The sequence below is a fragment of the Arvicanthis niloticus genome, chromosome 4, assembly GCF_011762505.2.
Source record: "Arvicanthis niloticus isolate mArvNil1 chromosome 4, mArvNil1.pat.X, whole genome shotgun sequence".
In the NCBI taxonomy this organism is placed as follows: domain Eukaryota; kingdom Metazoa; phylum Chordata; class Mammalia; order Rodentia; family Muridae; genus Arvicanthis; species Arvicanthis niloticus.
In genome coordinates, this window is record NC_047661.1 from 6533394 (window position 1) to 6555011 (window position 21618).

The 21618-nt window shown below is 39.9% G+C and overlaps 1 pseudogene; it reads right to left on the reverse strand.

Annotated features, from left to right (window-relative positions):
* The window catches only part of LOC117706787 (peptidyl-prolyl cis-trans isomerase D pseudogene), a 40065-nt pseudogene extending 24733 nt beyond the window's left edge, over positions 1-15332 (reverse strand).
* Positions 15333-21618: the final 6286 nt, after the last annotated feature.

Genomic DNA, 21618 nt, shown 5'->3' on the forward strand with positions numbered 1-21618 from the left:
ACCAGGAACTGTAATAAGGCACAGAGAGAATATCTCCATTTCTGTATAAGTTCTCTGCACTGGGTTGACAAGTTGCCCTGTGATCATTGTGAGGTCAATAATCAAGGATTATTTTTTAAAATATTGGAAAGAAAACCATATCAAAAAGAAAATAAGGTGGACTGACTTCTCTTACTTATCAAATTACTTAACAAGGAAATGTACAGATAGCCAGAAGTGAGCATGAGATGCAAACTCTAAGGGCTTTTTCCAATTCTGAGCCAGGCCTGCCCTTACTCCATAAGTGTTTTTCATGGTGAAATGACTATTCTCTGTATCCTTCCATATAGCACAATGTTAACGCACACATGACACTTGCTTTAAAAAATGATTAAACAGATCAATACATGATATGTTATATGTGCATATATATGTTTGCACACATACAAATATAAGTGATATCTAAACATTTCTATTAAGTGCAAGAATACTAAAAACACACATACAATAGGTAACAATAAATAGATACAAAGTTGTTCTGATACTTAGTCTATTTGCTGGATGAGTATCTAGTTCTTTACAAATCCTTAAGTTCTTAATTATGAAGATTTCTGAATTTTACCCAAATCAGTTTTCTGTACAGGCACAGGCTTCCTGAACATATCATTACAACACAATTGTCTTTCCAATTTCCACTAAAATCTTATCTCTCACTTGATGAGCAATTTTTATGCTAGCTGAGACACAGCTCCAACTGTTTCATAAAGCATTTTTATTTCAGGGGAGAGGATATGATGAGCTGTTCATGCTCACAAAACCAGATCACTGCTGAGTTTCCACTCCTTGGTTCACCTAAAATTCTAATTTCTAGCTAAGCTGTTTGTCTCCCTTTAACCTCAACTTTTCAGCTATTCCAGTTAGCAACACTGGATCACCTCTTTTTCATCTCTTTTAATCTCAGAAAATATTTTTCATGAATGCTACCATTAGCTTCGGAGTTCTGGGCAGTCTGCTGGGGGAACCCACTGACTAATAATATATAAATCTCTGGGAAAACAACTTACTCTTATTCATCTCTCGTTCCCATGGCATGTATAGTGCTCAGTTGGATTTGACTTGACTTTTCTCAGATAATCCAATCCCATGTGAATATTCACTAAAGAATGACATCAGTGTCATCGACATTTCAAAGTGATGTCCATAAAGTAAGTCTGAGTTTGGTTCTTTAAGTGTTCTTGGTAGTCAGCCCTCATTTTCCCTGGTAACATAATTGTTACTATGAGCGATGATGATACTAACTTAGAAGTGAAGTGGGAGAACACTTTAAAATGAAGAGTAATATAAAATGTTTCATGCCATGAAGTGATGTGTGCAACTCAAAAGTGTGTGTGCTTGTTCTTTGGATTTCTTTTCAGTTCTTGTCCCTAGGATTCATTGTGTAGCCCATTGGATTTCTGAGCTTTATTTAAAGGGCTAAGCTTCCCTTTACTTTTCAGAGGTTATGCCTTGTAAAGTACCCTAAATGTGGTCTTCTAGTGTGAATTTGCCTGAACATTTAGACATAGCTGCCGAAATTGATTAAGCTTAAATTGTGAGTCTTATAGCAAAACTGCAAAGGCTTTTATGTGCCAATCTTCTCAACTCCATCCCTGTAGATCATAAGATTCTCCTGGGCCAAGGATTCTTTCTGCTCTTCAATGATCTCAGCCCAGCCTCATCAAAAAACCATCTCTCCATGAACTGATGAAAGAAAAATAAGGCATGGGAAAGATACTGCATTCTGAGAACCACAACACCACAAATGACACTATAGTAATGCCTGGCCTTGGAGTAATGCTTTGTCTTTCCAAGCTTTAAGCTCCACAGAGAGTGACCCTCTCTTTGGAATTCTCCAAGGGAGCGGGCCATCATAGTGAAATGCTTGTAACTATTTGTTAGGGCTTCATGTCTGGTGTGAGACAATTCTGAGAGGCTCATTCAGGACACAAGATATAACTAGATTTCTAATGATCATGCTAGGAGACTTTGGAATAATTTGAAAATTTGCATTGCACTAAACAAAGAACAAGTGTCTGGAACCTATGCAGAGATGCAGTTACCAGTGTAGTGGCTCTAGCTAGACAAGTGTACAACTTATCCACAGGGGTACACTTTCACTTTAAAAAAGCAATTTAGACTTTTCCTACTTCCACAATGTTTATCAAATTTTGTATTTCCCACAGGTGTGTGTGTGTGTTCATATGTGTGAGTTTGTATGCCACAATATACATGTGGAGGCCAGAGGACAACTTTCAGGTGTTAGGTTTTGCCTCCCACGTTGGTCTTGAGTCAAAGTCTCTCTGCCACTATTCGGTGTACTCTAGACTATCTACCCACTAAGCTTCTGGATCATTGTCCAAGAGTGCTATAATTATTGATATAATTATTGATATAATTATTGATATAATTATTGATAGGGGCTACTGCATCTAGCTTTGTGTGTGTGTGTGTGTGTGTATGTGTGTGTGTGTGTGTGTGTGTGTGTTCTGTGGATCAAACTCAGCTCATCAGACTTGCATAGCAAGTACTTTGACCAACAAGCCACCTTTCTGGTCCCTCCTCCAAGCCTTTGAAACATTTAGAAAGTAAGAAATAATAGAACGAAACATCAAAAGTAGATTTACATCCTTTTAAAGAAGTGTTTTTTTTAACTTTTTTTAAAAGATTGGCAGAGAGATTAACTTTGATGGAGCAATTCTCCTTCCTATTCCAAATCTGGTGTCTACACAGTGCCTCCAGTAGGGAGGACTCTTCATCACTCAGTCCATGTTGATAGCTGCTTCCTGATTTCTTCCCTGGTGGCTCAAGGCTTCTCTTCCACATTGCGATTTCACTCCTAAACATGATAGGTTTGTTGCTAATGACATTCTGACTAGAGTCAGGGTCAACAAAAACAAAACTGTATAGTTTCTATGATTAATGTACCCCATTCAAGAGCCCCAGTAGAGAATTAGAGACTGCCTTGATATTTCACAGTTCTTCTGGTTTCTATATCAACTTGCTTTGCAGCTCTATGGGCTAAACTATTTGATCATTGCTCTCTCTGACTCTCTCTCTCTCTCTCTCTCTCTCTTCCTGAGAATTCTACAGTGGGACCTGAGATACAGGCTAAGATCTGGATAGGCCTGTGAAGTGACTCTTTAACGTGGAGAGGTGATGCCCAGTAACCAAGGCAGCTTCAAGGAGGTTCTTCCTGGTCACAGAAGCCTAAGGAAAAATCCTCATGTCCTGCACTGTGTCTGTGCATTCTTGAGAAGAACCCTCCAGGAGGGTGCTTTTAATAGCAGCCCACCTTTCCTTTCCTTTTCAAATACAGATTCTTGCTCTTGTTCTGGTTCAAGGTCAGGCTCTGGTTCAGCAACAGGCTCTTCTAAGTCATTACTGATAGCCCATCATAGAATGTTCCAGAATCATCTTGTACTACTTCAGGTTAAGAAGCAGTTAAGAATTCCTCAGTAGGTGGCTGGACATTTCTAAAGTGTGGAAGTGACTAAGGTTGTCCCTCTACCATTCTCTTCTTCCCCTCCCCTTCCCATTACAGGAACAGAACTGAGACATGGTTCCCTTCTAGAGACTTCTGCTTGTCCTGTTCCCTTCTTTATGTTATGGGGTTTTAGTTTTTTCCTCACTGTATCTTATATGTATAATGCTGTCCCTACATCTGCTTTACAGACAACCCAAATTAACACACACACACACACACACACACACACACACACACACACACACACACGAGAAATAGCTGACTTCTTCACTCAGTCCTAGATTCAATTTTTATTACTGCCCTCATTAACTATGTGATCCAAACTTTCCTATATTTTTCTCATCAACCAAAATACATTTTTCTCTTCAAATTGCAATGAATGTTTAATGAGTTCCATTTGAGGAGTACCTGCCACATGCCTCCTGTAATAGGTATGTGGTAGGTTCATTTCTTATAATTTTCCTGCAGCAGGGAAGTGAGGGAATGGGGCACTGTAGTGTGCAGTTTTGATTCAAGCCTTCAGGGAAGGCCAGGCATGGCTTTGAACGCCTGTGACCCCAGGGCACAGGAGGTAGATAGAAGGGGCTCTAGAGTTCAAGAGCAGCCTCAGCCACACACTGATTTTGAGGTCAGCCTGATCTGCGTAACAAGAGAGACAGAGGGAGAGACAGAGAGACAGAAAGACAGATATAGACACACAGAGAGATACAAAAACAGGGACAGAGAAAGACAAAGAGACATAGAGGCTGAGAGACAGAAAAAGAGACAGAGAGAGGGAGATTGATTTGCAAGGAGGATCTCCCACATCTCTCAGGAGGACATGCTTATCACTCAACTGGGAAAGGTGGCCACACAATGTGGTAGTGGATTAGGAACTGGCGGTCAATATTCCTTGTGGTAGGAGATCTGAGGTCTGAGTTATTCACCTGCATGACAACTGTTATCATTCCACTGTGTGGCACAATTAACACCCTCCCCTTCCCCAGATTCAGGAAGCAGTATGGGTTCTGGGAAATGAACTTAGATTTTTTTGTAAAGTAACAAGTACTCCCAACATAAGCTGCAGCTCAATGACCTTAGCCACTTCCTAGGTGTTTCTCTCAGCTTCAGTGGCTAACAATGAAGCTGCTAATGTCAACTGGCTAAGCCATCTTCTCTGGTTAGTCAGTGCCTCTCCCATGGCCAAACTTTCTTGTGTTAATGTTATGTAATACTAAGTCTTCTCATGTCAGCACAGTCATTCGATAGTATCTGGGAAGGTTAGGTTCCAGGACACCCAGGATTACCAAAATCTGCTGGTGCAAAAGTCCTTAATGTATAGTGGACAGTATATAGAATTTGCATGTAACTCACATACCTCAACACATATACATATTTTTCAGCTCTAGAAATGGACCAGGTTTCACATATGTTATTCCATTCCCTTAATTACGCCCCCTCAAAGTCTAATACCAGGAGACCTTCCCAGTAACAAGTATATCCTAGTAGATTCTGAAACTTAAGTATTTTTCTCATTTATTAGTCTCAACAGGTCCACAAACACTCGGATTTTTAGCAACTAAGGAATTGGGATGAACTGTTGAGCAGTGCAGAAGTCACTGCAATTGTCTTCTACCTCTGAGTTGTGAGCCATACCCAGGAAAAGGTGAGATGCCCGGGAAAATTTAGAGCATTTGGAGAAGTCTTCAGAAATGCCCACCTAGAACATTCCATCCCATGTTATACCATTCCAGGCTCTGATACCCAGAGTTCTGAACTCAGCATAATAGACTTGCTCCATAGCTCTCCCCAACTATCTAACCAGTCACACAGCATCTGTATTCAGCTTTTACTGCAGGAGCAGAGTTCTTTGTGTGCTGACAATAAGAATCTCTGGCTGTCAGTTTAATCTTTAGTTTTTCACTAAGGTTCCAGTAACATTGTAGGCCTGCATACAATCTAGTAGTAACCAGTAAACCCTTCTGCCCTATAGACAACTGCCTCTCTCCTCTAGATTTTAAAAAAAAAATGGTCCCACTCTTTCTGGGTGCAAGTTTTAGTATTTGGGCCTCCGACATTGGCTAGGGACCTCCCATGTCCTCTGTGTCATTAGGAAGGTGTCCTCTTACCCTTCTGGTCTGTGAGTAGGCCTGCTGTACATTCCCATCTTGCCATTGCTTTCTTCCCACACTCTCACTACTACTGATGTGAGGTTGGGTCCTCTAAGAGTCAGATGCATGGGAGACTTCGGAGGAGGAATGCCTATAAGGATAAAGAAGAGGAAGCAAGAAGATCCTAGTGCAAGTCGGATGCCTGTAAAAGAAAGAAGAGGACTTGGTCAGGAAGTATCTGGGACGGTAGATTAGCTTCTAAGAATACTTAGTCCACTGATGAAAATCCTCATCTAACAGTCTCATCTGTTGGAGGGGTGCCTGCAGCACTCAGGAATCAGTCCCTATTAGTATGCCATTGGCTAATAGTGGCTTTCAGGATATGGGGACTGGTCGCACATATTGTAGAGACTCCAGCGTGCTAACAGCTAGAGGTGCCAGCCAGTGGTGCTGCCTGCAGCAAAGCTCATCCCTGTTTTCTCATGAGCACAATATCAACACCAATATCCAAACTTGCTCTGTCCAAGGAAGTGGTGCTGATAATAGCTTAGTGTGGGTGATCTATATCTCATTCTAATTTTGATAGTTCCACACACAAGAAAGACAATGACAGAGAATTTTTAAGACATGTAGCAAAACGGATGGGAAAAATAATTTCCTAAAATGACTTATTCACATCATCCAAGAGATGTGATATTACTTATAAGAGATACATACATGTTAGAGATCTGATATCTGAATGATATTGTTTTTTGAATGAAGACATGCCCTTGATATACGAAAATGGAATGATACCACTTTAGAACTAAAAAAAAAAAAATTCATTTGGGAATTGGGAGAAAATGCTCAATAAAAAGTCTATTTTTGCCTCTCTATCTTAGAGATAGGAGCAGCTGCACATGAATGAAACAATTTTTTCCACTTGCAATTTTAATAACGAGGGGGAAGATGGCAATACCTGTCTGTACAGATTCTTCAGAATGGAAGGGGACATATCAGTCATGCTCTCTGTATATCAATCTATTTCACAGTTAAACAGACTTGTGAGAGATTCTCAACCCCAGTTCTTAAGGTCAGTATATTTTACTTGAATACCTTTAGTGACAAATTCACTGCTTTCTGAAGTAGTCTCATTGTGGGAATGGATTGCTCTAGTCTAATGATATTTTTAAAGTAACTGAAGGAAGAGATTATGGAGATAGATAAATTGATAAATGTCTTCCCATGCCAACAAGTACCTGAGTTTGATCTTCAAAATCCACACAAAAGACAGATTCATTAGCTTGCTTCTAATTCTGCTAATGGGGAGGTAGAGACAATAGGATTCCTGACGCTCACTAGCTAAGTAGCCAAGCCTAATAGGCAAATTCCAGATACCAGTGAGAGATACTGTCTCAATGAAACAAAATGGTGGCTCCTAAGCAACAATACTGGAGGCTGAGGGCTGTCTTACACACACATACACACACATACACACACATACACACACACACACACACACACACACACACACACACACGAATTCAAAGCAAGGGCCTGCACATGAAATAAAAAAAAATTATGTCTGATTTGTTTGTCTGTCTGAGTGTAGGTTACATCACTGAATTATTTCCAGAAAATATATATCTGTTTTTAATTGCCCAATCATCTAGACTGCTTCTACATCCTTGCTCTTGTGAATAGAGCAGCAGTAGATAGGTGTAGGTGAGCAATTATTTCTGTGGTAGGAGATGGAGTCACTTTAACTTGTCCCTAGCCTACTTGTCATACATGTTTTCTCTTTCCTCCCAGTGCAGCCCAAGGAGGGCAGCATCACCCTTGCCTGGCAGCTGGTAAGACAGACTACAGATTCCATTTCACTGCTACAAAACCAGAATCTGCTCTTTAATGAGATTCCTAGAGAAGTTTTGTGCATCTTAAACTTTGGAGGCTCTATTCCTACAGCACTGTGAGCAGATGATTTAATGCCTGCCTCAGTTTCCTCTTTAAGATGAGCAAAAAGAAGGTGCTCCCCATGAGCCCTACAGAGCCTTAGCCCTTCCAGACTTTTTCAGATACTTTGAATGTTCTCAGGAGTGGTTCTGCCGCAAGTGTGAAGGCAGGAGAAATTGATGACTGATTTAAAGATGCATTTCATTCCTTTCAATATTAATAGTCATAAATGAGACTCTTTAATACAGGAGGGATAGTGCACTAGCTCTGTAGCCTGGTCACTTGATCTATCTCTGTCCTAATTGAGTTCTAGACGTTAGCCGAGTTCCAGAAATACAACACTAGCACAAGACCTGTGCTACAAAAGACTCGGAGGTGTCTTCTACAAGGAGTGGGAATATGAAAACATGTCTTTAAGGGCCCCAAAGTTCAGGCTTCTTTGGAATTAGCTGAGCAGGGTTCAAGTTTTCAGCTAGCCGTTTATTGGAGATGTTCCTTGCAGGGCTGATTTGTAAACAAGATTTAATGGCACCACCTCCAACATGAGCTGCTAGTGGGCACATATCAGATAAATGCTTTAAGATGCTTAGCCCAGAACAGAATAAATAAATCCTTGGTGCTGTCTTTCACATTACTCTTTCATTTCTAAAACAATTATTTTAGAAAGTTGCAATAGCTAGTACATATAAATATGTTTTATATGTATTTAACAAATTGCCTAAAAACTCGCTATTTTCTTGGTTTTATTAACTATCAACAACAAAGGTCAAATACTAAGCAAAGTTATTAAGTATCTGACCCTTAAAAAATCTTTAAAATAAAAATAAAGTAAAAAAGAAGAAAAATGTGGATAGAGAAGATGGCTCATTTGACAAAACAGTTATGGTACTATATGAGATTTGAGTTGTTTTCTCCAGCATCCTATGGTATCTGTAAGTTCCTGTCACTGCATTGCTGGAGAATAGACACAAGAGAGTTCCTGGGGGTCTGCCTTACACAGCTCCTCCATTTGGTGAGACATTTTTTTTAAATAAGGTTTTTTATTGAAAAAAAAATTCAAGGTTTTCCTCTGGTCTCAACATGCATATGTTTGCACACTGATAGTGGCATACATACCCATACCCACACATACAGAGTGGGGGAGAAGAAGAGGAAGAGGAAGAGGAGGAAGAGGAGGAGGAGGAGGAGAATGAAGAGGAAGAGGAGAAAGAAGAGAAAGAAGTGGAAGATGAAGGAGAGAGAGAGAGAGAGAGAGAGAGAGAGAGAGAGAGAGAATGGATAAGAAATAAGCCAGCCCATTTATTTATTTATTTATTTATTTATTTATTTATTTATTTATTTGGCTGGGGCAGACCCATAGCTGATCTGCTCCCGTGAAGACACCTTATCCTGAACCTTCCTAGAGCAGCCAGTAAGAACCCTCCCCCACAACCCTATGGCCCAAAACTGCAATTGGGAACCTGGGGTACTCTGTACCCATCACCAACCTAAACCCTGCCCCTCCAGAATATTGCTCCCATTTTGCCCCTGGATAGGTACTTTTGGCTGGGGCAGACAGCTACTGGTTCGGCTCCTGAGAAGAAATCATATGCTGAACCTTCCTAGAGTAGGGGGTAAGAGCCCTCAGCCACAACCATAAGCCCCAGAGCTGCAACCCACCCAAGCCCTGCCCCTCCAGAATATTGCTGCCCTTCCGCCCCTGGCTTGATCCTTTTGACTGGGACAGATACCAAGCTGGTCTACTCCTGTGAAGACACCATATCCTGAACCATCTTAAAGCAGAGAGGAACCACTGCACTTGGAGCAGCTGAGGAACTACTGTACTCAGAGCAGCTGAGGAACTACTGCATTCAGAGCAGCAGGATTTCAGGATCCCAGAGGCAGCCTGAGTCCCAGGAGCTCTTCCACCCAGGAGCTCAGGATCACAGGATCACAGTGACAACTGGACTGTGAGGAGTTCTGACACAAGCAAGATAACTGGAAAGACAGGCTCCAGTCAGAGACAGTGAGTGCAGGTAGCACTACAGTTAACCAGATGGCAAAAGGCAAGCGAAAGAACATAAGCAACAGAAACCAAAGTTACCTGGTATCATCAGAACCCAGTTCTCCCACCATAGCAAGTACTGGACACCCCATCAAATGGAAAATCAGTATTTAAAATCACTTCTCATGATGATGGTAGAGGACTTTAAGAAGGACACAAATAACTCCCTTAAAGAAATACAAGAGAACACAGGTAAACAGGTAGAATCCCTTAAAGAGGAAACACAAAAAATTCCTAAAGAATTGCAAGAAAACACAACCAAACAGGTGAAGGAATTAAACAAAATCATCCAAGATCTAAAAATGGAAATAAAAACATTAAAGAAATATCAAAGGGAGACTACCCTGGAGATAGAAAACCTAGGAAAAAGATCAGGAGTCATAGATGCAAACATCACTAACAGAATACAAGAGATAGAAGAGTATCTCATGTGCAGAAGATACATGGAAAACATTGACATAACTGTCAAAGAAAATGCAAAATGCAAAAAGCTCCTAACCCAAAACATCCAGGAAATCTAGGACACAATGAGAAGACCAAACCTAAGGATAATAAGTATAGATGAGAGTGAAGATTCCCAACTTAAAGGGACAGTAAATATCTTCAACAAAATTATAGAGGAAAACTTTCCTAACCTAAAGAGAGAGATGTCCATGAACATACAAGAAGCCTATAGAACTCCAAATAGACTAGACCAGAAAAGAAATTCCTCATGTCACATAATAATCAAAACATCAAATGTACAAAACAAAGAAAAAATACTAAAAGCAGTAAGGGAAAAATGTCAAGTAACATATAAAGGCAGACCTATAAAAATTATACCAGACTTCTCACCAGAAACTATAAAAGCCAGAAGATCCTGGACTGATACCATACAGACCCTAAAAGAACACAAATATCAGCCCAGACTACTATACCCAGCAAAACTCTCAATCACCAAACACGGAAAAACCAAGATATTCTATGACAAAACCAAATTTACACAATATCTTCCCACAAATCCAGCTCTACAAAGGATAATAGATGGAAAACTCCAACACAAGGAGGGAAACTACAACATAGAAAAAACAAGAAAGTAATCTTTCAACAAACACAAAAGAAGATAGCTACACAAACATAATTTTACCTCTAATAACTAAAATAACAAGAAGAAACAATCACTTTTCCTTAATATGTCATTACATCAATGGACTCAATTCCCCAATAAAAAGACATAGACTAACAGACTGGATACGTAAACAGGACCCAGCATTTTGCTGCATACAGGAACTGCACCTCAGTGACAAAGACAGACACCACCTTAGAGTAAAAGGCTAGAAAACAATTTTCTAAGCAAATGGTCCCAAGAAACAAACTGGAGTAGCCATTTTAATTTCAAATAAAATCAACTTTCAACCAAAAGTTAACACAAAAGATAAGGAAGGACACTTCATGCTCTCCAATTAAAAATCTGCCAAGATGAACTCTCAATTCTGAACATCTATGCTCCAAACTGAGGAGCTGGTTCTTTGAGAAAATCAACAAGATAGATAATCCCTTAGCCAGACTATCCAGGGGGCACAGAGACAGTATCCAAATTAATAAAATTAGAACTGAAAAGGGAGACATAACAACAGAAACTGAGGAAATTTGAAAAATCATCAGATTCTACTACAAATGCTTATACTCAACAAAATTGGAAAATCTGGATGAAATGGATAATTTTCTAGACAGATACCAGGTACCAAAGTTAAATTAGTAGCAGATAAACCATCTAAACAGTTCCATAACCCCTAAAGAAATAGCAGCAGTCATTAAAAGTCTCCCCACCAAAAAAAGCCCACTCTCTCCCTAACTATTCAATATAGTACTAGAAATCCTAGCCAGAGCAATTAGACAACAAAAAAAGTCAAAGGGATACAAATAGGAGAGGAAGAAGTCAAAATTTCACTATTTGAAGATGATATGATAGTATATTTAACTGACCCCAAAACTTCCACCAGAGAACCCTAACCCTGATAAACACTTCAGCAAAGGTGCTAGTTATAAAAGCAACTCAAACAAATCAGTAGCCTTTCTTTACTCAAAAGATAAACAGGCTGAGAAAGAAATTAGAAAAATGACACCCTTCACAATAGTTACAAATAATATAAAGTATCTTAGTGTGAATCTAACCAAACAAGTGAAAGATCTGTATGACAAGAACTTCAAGTCTCTGAAGAAAGAAATCGAAGAAGATCTCAGAAGATGGAAAGATCTCCCTTGCTCATGGATTGGCAGGATTAATATAGTAAAAATAGCCATCTTGCCAAAAGCAATCTACAGATTCAATGCAATCCCCATTAAAATCCCAACTCAATTCTTCACAGAATTAGAAAGAGAAATTCTCCAATTCATTTGTAATGACAAAACCCCAGAATAGTAAAAACTATTCTCAAAAATAAAAGAACTTCTGGAGGAATCACCATCCCTGACCTCAAACCATACTACAGAGCAATAGTGATAAAAAAACAACAAAAAAACAAATAAAAACAAACAAACAAACAACAACAACAACAACAACAAAAAAAAAACCCCAGCTGCATGGTATTGATGCAGACAGGCAGGAAGATCAATGGAATAGAATTGAAGACCCAGAAATGAACCCACACACCTATGGTCACTAGATCTTTGACAAAGGAGCTAAAACTGTCCAGTGGGAAAAGGACAGCATTTTCAACAAATGGTGCTGGTTCAACTGGAGGACAACATGTAAAAAAATGCAAATAGATCCATTCTTATCTCTTGTACAGAGCTCAAGTCCAAGTGGATAAAGAACCTTTGAATAAACCAGATACACTGAAACTAATAGAAGAGAAGGTGGGGAAGAACCTTGAATACTTGGGCACAGGGGGAAAGTTCCTGAACAGAACACCAATGGCTTATGCTCTAAGATCAAGAATTGACAAATGGGACCTCAAAAAAAATCACAAAGTTTCTGCAAAGGACAATAAGACAAAATAGCAACCAACAGATTGGGGAAAGATCTTTTTCAATTTCATATCTGATAGAGGGCTAATATCCAATATATACCAAGAACTCAAGAAATTAGACCCCAGACAACCAAATAACCCTATTAAAAATGGGGTACAGAGCTAAACAAAGAATTCTCAACTGAGGAAACTTGAATGGCCGAGAAGCACTAAAGAAACATCCAGCATCCTTAGTCATCAAGGAAATGCAAATCAAGACAACCCTGAGATTCCACCTCACACCAGTCAGAATGGCTAAGATCAAAAACTCAGATGCTGGTGAGGATGTGGAAAAAGAGGAACACTCCTCCATTGTTGGTGGGATTGTAAGATGGTGCAACCACTCTGGAAATCAGTCTGGAGGTTCCTCAGAAAAATGGACATAGCATTACATGAAGACCCAGCTATACCACTCCTGGGCATATACCCAGAAGATGCTCCAACATACAACAAGGACATATTCTCTACTATGTTGATAGCAGCCTTAATTAAAATAGACAGAAGCTGGAAAGAAACCAGATGTCCTTCAACAGAGGAATGGATACAGAAAATGTGTTACATTCACACAATGCAGTATTATATTACTCAGCTATTAAAAACAATGACTTTGAGAAATTCTTAGGTAGATGGATGGAACTAGAAAATATCATCCTGAGTGAAGTAAATCAATCACAAAAGAACACACATGGTATTCACTCACTGATAATTGGATAGATATTAGCCCAGAAGCTTGAAATACCCAAGATTCAACTCACAGACCACATGAAGCTCATGGAGAAGGAAGACCAAGTGTGGGTGCTTCGGTCCGTCTTAGAAGGAGTAACAAAATACTCAAGGGAGCAAATAGGGAGACAAAGTGTGGGACAGAAACTGAAGGAGGGGCCGTCTAGAGACCATTCCACCTGGGTATCCATCCCATGTACCATCACCAAAGGTAGACACTGATGTGGATGTCAGGAAATGCATACTGACAGGAGCCTGATATAGCTGTCTCCTTAGAGGTCTGCCAGAGTCTGACATATTCAGAGGTGAATGCTTACAGCTAACCATTGAACTGATCAAGGGGTTACCAATGGAGAAGTTAGAGTGAAGACTAAAGGAGCTGAAAGGGTTTGCAGCCCCATGGGGAGAGCAACAATACCAACCAACCAGAGCCCCCAGCATCTAAACCACCAGCCAGGGAGCACATAGAGAGGGACCCATGGCTCCAGCTGTATATGTAGGGGAGGACGGCCTTGTTGGGCATAGGTAGGAGAGGAGATCCTTGGTCCCGTGAAGGCTGGACTCCCAATGTGGGAGGTGGGAGTGGGGGGAAGTGGAGGCACATCCTCATAGAAGCAGGAAGAAGGGGGGATATAATAGGGAGTTCCTGGGCGTGCGGGGTGGAAATGGGATAAGGGGATAACATTTGAAATGTAAATAAAATATCCAATAAAAAAGCCTAAAAATAAAAGAAAAGGAAAAAAAGAAAAAAATAAGCCAAAGAGAAGCAAAGCTCTAGCCAACCTGAATCCCTTTGTATAACACAAGGGATTCATTCAAATTTATATTCATTGTTGCCCCAAATATTTATTAGTGTTAATCAGTATTTCCTGACCATGGTGGTCAGGAAAGCAGAACCAAGAAGAGGAAGAGAGAGACAAGGTAAGAAAGGCTGGTATTTATTTTTAGGAATTGGCTCACAAAATTGTAGAAGCTGACAAAGTGCACAGTCTACACAGCAGACTAGCAGCTGTGGCACCTGAGAGGCACTGATGTTATAGCTAAAGACCACCGTCAGTGTGGAGAGGAGTCCTTCTTCTTGAACAAAATAAGTTCTGTAGTAATTGAATGAGGCCTGTGTACACTTTGTCAACTAATCTGCTTTTCTTGAAGTCTACTTATTTAAATGTTAATTTCATCCAAAAACATTTGCAGTATCAAAATTGATCTTTGGCCAAACATCTGAAAACTATGGACCTTGTCAAGTTGATACACAAAATTAACTATCATATGATATAATGTCAACAAGTAAATAAAAATTTTATCATATCTTTGTCTTCTCAGCTCCATAGGCCTCTTATCCTTATTCTACATTAAAATTACAATAAGGCACAAAGAGTTGAACTCTCTGTTTAAGGAAGAAGTCCCCCAACTTAGTGTGAATGATAGCATAGCTCCCATTGTCACAGAAGGGCAGCAAGTTCACCTGATGACTAGCTATGACACTGCTCAGATTGTCCATGGTAATGTCAACATGCCAGAATTCTGAGTGTTCACACACTCTACTGATAAGCCAACTAAGGCTTCCAGTTGTCTAAATACCTTGCCTAACATCATAGAGTGAGTTACAACCAAATCAGTATGTTATCCAACTTCTGTCTTATTTCAAAACCGTTCCTCATCCCATCCTAGAAGCATCATGGAACAACAACTGTTTTAATGACAGGAAAATATAAAAGTTGGCATAAATGTCTCTGTCAACTTTTCTGCTCTTTCCTTCTTCCCTCTCCCTCATCTTAGGTAGCCAAGAGGGAGCATGTATTTACTATGGCCTTTAGGAGGTAGTTTACCCCATACCACTGGATCCTATTTTCAACCTGTTTCTCATCACCATTGAGCTGTGGGACGTCATTGTGAAGCTGCTGCTGCACAAAAGATGCATCACAGCTGGTGGCAAAGATGCTGCCCTGCTCAGGGGCCACTTGATGATGGCACTGACCTTTGTGAGGACAGCTCAGCTTCTCATGCTTTACTGTGCACAAAGTCAAAATAAGAAAAACAAGTTGATTCATTGTGCTGTGAAGACTTTATTGGGCACATTAAATTCTACCAGAGACATCAGTTGCCAAGGACAGTGGCTGAAGTCATAAAAAGGTTGGTCTAAGTATAGTAAATGTTTTATATATAGTTTTATATTTATAGTATATTGTTTATATTTATATATTCTGTATATATTTTATATTATAATTATATATTATATATTACTTTTTTGGCTTGGAAGCACTTGGACATCTCATCTTTATCTGACACACTTGAACAACCAAGTCAATCTACTAAACTTGGACCAACCTTTTTTTTGTGTGTGTGTAGCTTTATCTTTATATTTTTTAAAATTATTTTATTGATTTACATTCCAGTCATTGTTGCTGCACCCTGTCCACGCTCCCACAATTTCTCATCCCATTCCTCTTCCCCCTTGCCTCCAAGAGGGCTCCCCCCTCTCTAGAACGCCTTCCTTCGCTGGAGCCTCAAATCTCTCAAGAATTAAGAACATCTTCCACTGAGGCCAGACCAGGCAGACCTCTATTATATATGTGCCAGGAGCCTCAAATCGGCCTGTGTATTGTGCTTGGTGGCTCAGTTTGTCGGAGCTCCCAGCTTAGTTGAGACTGCTGGTCTTTCTATGAGGTTGCCCCCACTTCAGCTTCTTCAATCCTTTCCCTAAATCAACCTTAGGGGTCCCCAACTTTAGACTAATGGTTGAGTGTAAGTATCTATGTCTATCTTAGCTGCTGGTATGGCCTCCCAGAGAACAACCATGTCAGGCTCCTGTCTGTAAGCACATCATAGCACCAGTAATAGTGTCGGGGTCTTGGTGCCCCTGCCATGAGATGGATCCCAAGATGAGCCATCATTGGACCACCTTTCTTTCAGTCTCTTCTCCATTTTTGTCCCTGCAGTTGTTTTATACAGTAATAACTCTGGGTCAGAAATTTTGGGTATGGATTGGTAACCACATCCTTGAGGCCCTGTCTACTGGATAGAACTCGAGTTCCCTCTTCCCAGTGTTGGGCATTTTGGCTAAGGTCACCCCCATTGAATCCTGAGAATCTCTCACTTCTTGGGTCTCTGGAACTTTCTAGAGGATCCTTCCCACCTCTCCCCCTTCCCCCCCCCCCCCCCAGGCTGCATATTTCCATTCATTCTCCTGTCTCTCTGAGCTTCTCTCCTGTCCAGCTACCTGATATCTAATCCTGCTTCCTTTTCCCTTCCTCCTCCCCTCTCCCACTCAGGTCCCTCCCTTCCTCTGCTTCCTGTGATTATTTCCTTCACCCAAGCGGGACTGAAGCATCCTCACTTCGGCCTTTTTGCTTGTTACACTTCTTACGTTGACCAACCTTTTTAAAATGACTTTAGTCAGCAGCATCCTTAACAATTGATGTCTCCTAAGAGGCTTCATCCAGCAGTGCATGGAAACAGATGCAGAAACCCACAGCTAAACATCAGGCAGAGCTCAGGAAGTCTTGAGGAAGAGTCAGGGATATAACTGAGTAAACCATAGGGGTTAAGGACACCACAAGAAGACCTACAGAGTAAACTAACTTGGGCCCATGGGGGCTCACAGAGACTGAACTATCAACCAAAAAGCATGCAGGAGTTAAACCTAGGCCTCCTACACATTTGTAGTAGATGTGTAGCTTGGTCTTCAAAGGCAGGCAACAGAATCAGAGACAGCCCCAACTCTTTAACAATTGGAGTAGGGCTGACTCTGATTCTGTTGCCTGCCTTTGGCTTCCTTTCCTCTAACCGAATTACCCCAGTAATTCACCTGGTTGGGCCTCAGTGGGAGAGGATGTGCTTAGTCCTGCTGAGACTAGATGCCCCAGGGCAAGATGGTACCCAAGGTGGTCTTCCCCTTCTCTGAAAAAAAGGGGAGGGCATCATGGGGGAGGGAAGGATTTGTAAGTGTGAGACTGGGTGGAGGATGGATGTGATCAAGATGTAAAGTGAATAAATAAATTAATGAAGAAAAATTAAATAAAGAATATCAGGTAAAGAGCAGTTCTGAAGTCAAACAAAATCATCCTAAAGTTTGCCCCTCCACTCATAGCCAAAGTTCTCAAAACAGTGTACAAAACTTCAGGGCTGCAAAGAACGAGCCCATCTGAGGCAGCTCACGGATCTCTGCGCCAAAATGGGTTGTGAGGCTGTAAGGAGCTGTTCTAAGCCATTAGTGATAATAATAATAATGATAACAACATCAACAAGAACAACATTATGCTGCCCTCAACCATGGAGGAGAAGACAGAACCGCTATACTTGGCTGTAGAAAATACCTCAAAATTGTCCTAGGAAAAGATGGTAAAAATTTACAGCCAAAATGTAGGGAGATAATGCTGTAATAAAGGGTCAGGTACATATTTTTGGATAGTCATTGTTGTTGTTTAATTAGCCTGTGAAAAGTCTGTATTTTTTCTGTGATATCTTAAAATAATTCAGTAACTAATTTTATAGTTTTCATTTAATACTCTTTGTCTTTGAAGGAATTGCAAAAACTATGTATGCATTTGATTTATTTTCCTACCAGCCTGCAGATGTTCAGGTAGAAGACATTGTGATGTTTTTGAAGTAAACAAGACTTGAGATTTGACTCCTAATGAAGTTTCTTTTGCAGAGTGATTATTTTCTTATGCCCAGAAGAATATAAATTTACTCTAATTTGAGGAATATGAGGTGATTTTTATACAAGAGATGTCATAAAATATGAAAGTCTGTCACACAATCATTTCAATAAAACAATCACTAAATATTAATTAGGAAAATGCTTATAATACATGCTGTGGTTGACTCCAGCTCCTTGTTTTCTATAAATAATAATTAGAACATATATTTTATTTGAGCTAATATGATCATATTATGAAGTAAATGGAAGACAACAGAGTATCAAAATTAGCAATTGAAACTGAAACATGGAAATGTAGCACCCATAATAAATATAAATAAAAATAAAACAAAACCAATAAGAGAAGGAAGGAAAACAGAGAGGCTATAGAATAATGAAGTCACTTTCCCTCAGCACTTTATGAACAGGTTATAACAAGAGTACAGAGATAAATTAAAAAGACTATTTCAATCACAAAACTCTGGGGCTTTAGACCCAAGTAACTTTTTTTGAAAATTAAAAAGTGAAACTGACAAAGAACATGCAATTTAGGTAAAGATGAAAAGACAAATATTGCAAACTATCCTAATCACAGTACATTGTATGCTTGAAAATTGCTTCAAGAATACATTTTAAATGTTCTTAACACTCAAAATGTAATAGTACATTACTGCTATAGTTAGATGTGGAGCCCAAAAATGTCCAAGTATCAAAGGCTGGAAATCCAAACTCTTCTGCCTCCCTTTAAGAGGTAGAGCAAGATGGAGGAAATTACGTCAATGAGAGTTTGCCTTGGGAGATACTACTGGGACGACAGCTTCTTCCTCTCAACTCTTTGCTTTTCTACTGCCATAAGGTAATGTTCTCATTGGTGTTCTCTGATTGTCTCCAGGTTTAGGATTTTCTTGTTTAAAGAATTAAAGATGCATACACAAATAATAACATGGCAAGAAATTTTGCTAAAAAGTTGAGCAAAGGTACAAGTCAGATATGTTACCAGAGAGAGTAGTAAGCAACTTGAGTCAAGAATGCTTGGGGGCTACACATAACAGGGTCCAGGAGAAGCTGATTGATATGGGTGAGGCTTGGGTGGTTCTTAGACTGACTGACAAGGACTACTCAAGCTTGTCTACTGTAGTGTTCTTTTCCATCATGAATCTGGTTTAGTCCTATGTACCCCAAAGCATGCATATGCAAAAGATGTTAAATAGTGGTACATGAACTCAAAACCAGTCCAGGCTTGACTGTACCATTTCCCTTGCTTTCAGAATGTGTTCTGGAACATGTATGAATAAAACTAGAGCATCATCAAGGGGCTGTAAATGGAGTAAGTTATTTTCATTGCTCAAAGAGGGTATATCTACAACCTGATGCATGTGGGAGTTTCCAGGGTACCAGTAGGTGAGTTTGTGTTGGTTGATGTTCAGATAGGAGTGTTTGATGACCTGAGTCAAGTGCTATACCAGATTACTCTGCTATCCTCTATGCTTGTTGACCTTAAGCTGACCTCCTCCATGATTCATTTTTACCATCATTTACTTCTTTGTTTTAACTCCAAAGCAACAAGGCCAAAGATCTTAGACCAAGACTTTTGAAACCACAAGGCAAAATAGATTTCTTTCTTTATTTTAATGTTTTTCTTACATAGGGCCTCGCTATGCAGTCCAGGTCTTAAACAGGATCTCATGATCCTTCTCAGTCCTCCCCAGTGCTAGGTGTTAGGTGATTACAGGCTTGTACCATAACCCTAAGCTCTTTCTTCTTTATAACGTGATTATTTGAAGTATTTTATTACAGTGATGAAGATGACTCACACTGTGCCATTGTAACATGGTAATTAGTTTAATTTATAATCATTCTTTATTGCATACAGGTATTAAAATGTGCCATATAACATAAATTTATACAGTTGTTTACTTGACAGCTTAAAGAATTTAGAAAAACAGTTTCCCTTAATGGTGTCTTTCCTTTTCTTTTTGTTTTTGACTTTAGGTCTTCATAAAGACCCATGGAAGTTGAAGAGAATTGAACACTATCAAATGGCCCATAAATCTAAAACTGTTTACTGTAAACACTGAGTATAATAGAAAGAAAATATTATACATCAATTCTGGCTCTTTTGTGAGGCACATGTATAGATTTAAGGTAGGGTCCCACTGTATCGTGTAGGTTGGCCTCAAACTAGTGACCTTCTTGCCTCAGCCTCTGGGATGTAGGAATCACAGCTGTCAGGCCTGGCTTAAGTCCCCTTGCTTGAGATATATCAACACATGTAGAAATAACAGTATTAGTTGCAGTAGAAAATAAGGCACTTAGAGGAAGAAAACAAAAAGGAGAAAGTTTTGCTGCCGTTTAACATGTTGCCTTTGCAATTAAAAACACAACTGAGTCTAGTGGGAACGCGTCCTGTGGAACTAGCAAACCCTGTCATTGTAGATTTAGTGTCGAGCCACTGATTGAGTTTCATGGCTCCATAAGGAGTACAGATTTATCTGTATAATTGCAGTTTATCTTCAGATCTGTTGCTTTAAGTAAACATTTGCTATTTTTAACATGTTTTTTAAAGTCAAAATTAAATGTAAGTTAATTAACTTGAAAGTGTTCCTCATTTCTTCATTAGTATTAATGCTGCTTTCCCACAGAGACACCCTGAAGAGACAATGCTTGCCCTGTGCATGGTCCCGCATTCCCTCCACTGCATTGTGTTTTAATATATGAAACAACTCTTGGTGCACAGAGTGCTTCCTCCTGAGGAGTTTTCCTAAATGCACATTAAAGTATGTTTATACATTAATATCTCCTAGAATCACAGAATTCCCCTCCCTTCATATCTCCTCCCTAAAGGACCAAAATGGCCTCTTAAGTGACTATCAATGCCTCATTAGAAATGCTTAATTAGAAACTGTATCACTAGCAGAGTGAATCTGGTCTGCACTCTCATGCCAACAAGCAAAATCTTTCAAACTGTTCAATATTTGCTGTACACTTTCCAGTGTGGCTTTAGAATATCAATTACTTCTTTAAGAAATCAAGGTTCTTTTCCTTCTGGTTTACCAGTTGCTGCTGGAAATACTTACATATAATCCCTTCCTGGCTATGCATGTACTGTAGCAATAATCAAAGCTTGACAGCCAAAGAAGATGTAGGACTTGCTGTAAGGGGCCATGTAACTTCTAGCCTCCACTTGGCTAAGACACGGTGTATGGAAAGTACCTCTGGCCATGTGCAGGAAGTCCACAGGATTACTTTTCATCTGTTACTTCAACGAGTTTTCATTATGCAGCTGGATCCCTACCTGTAATCCCTTCTCCCTCTAACTACACCACTCTTGCTTGGGCGTTTTAGGGTTCTTCAGGCCTAGCCCAAACAGCCCTTACAGAACTTTCAACTGCATTTCTTGCAATGCGCACTCCTTGGCATCGCTCTGTTCTGCTCACCGCATCACTAGCAGTTCCAAACAGACCGTGGTGCTACTGTGTGCTTCCCTGCCTTTCCCCTATATTCTTTCTTCCCACAGTGTGTGTGTACTCCTTGACATCTATCAGCCTTCAGAACTCAAGTTTAAAGCTTCATCTCATGGGAATCTTCTCTGGTATCTTCAGCCGCAGCAAAAATATGTAATTCTCTTCTCTAGTTCCCATAGTAGTGTAGGTCCTTGTCTTTCCTAACAATCAGTAAGCTCTCCACATCAGCTT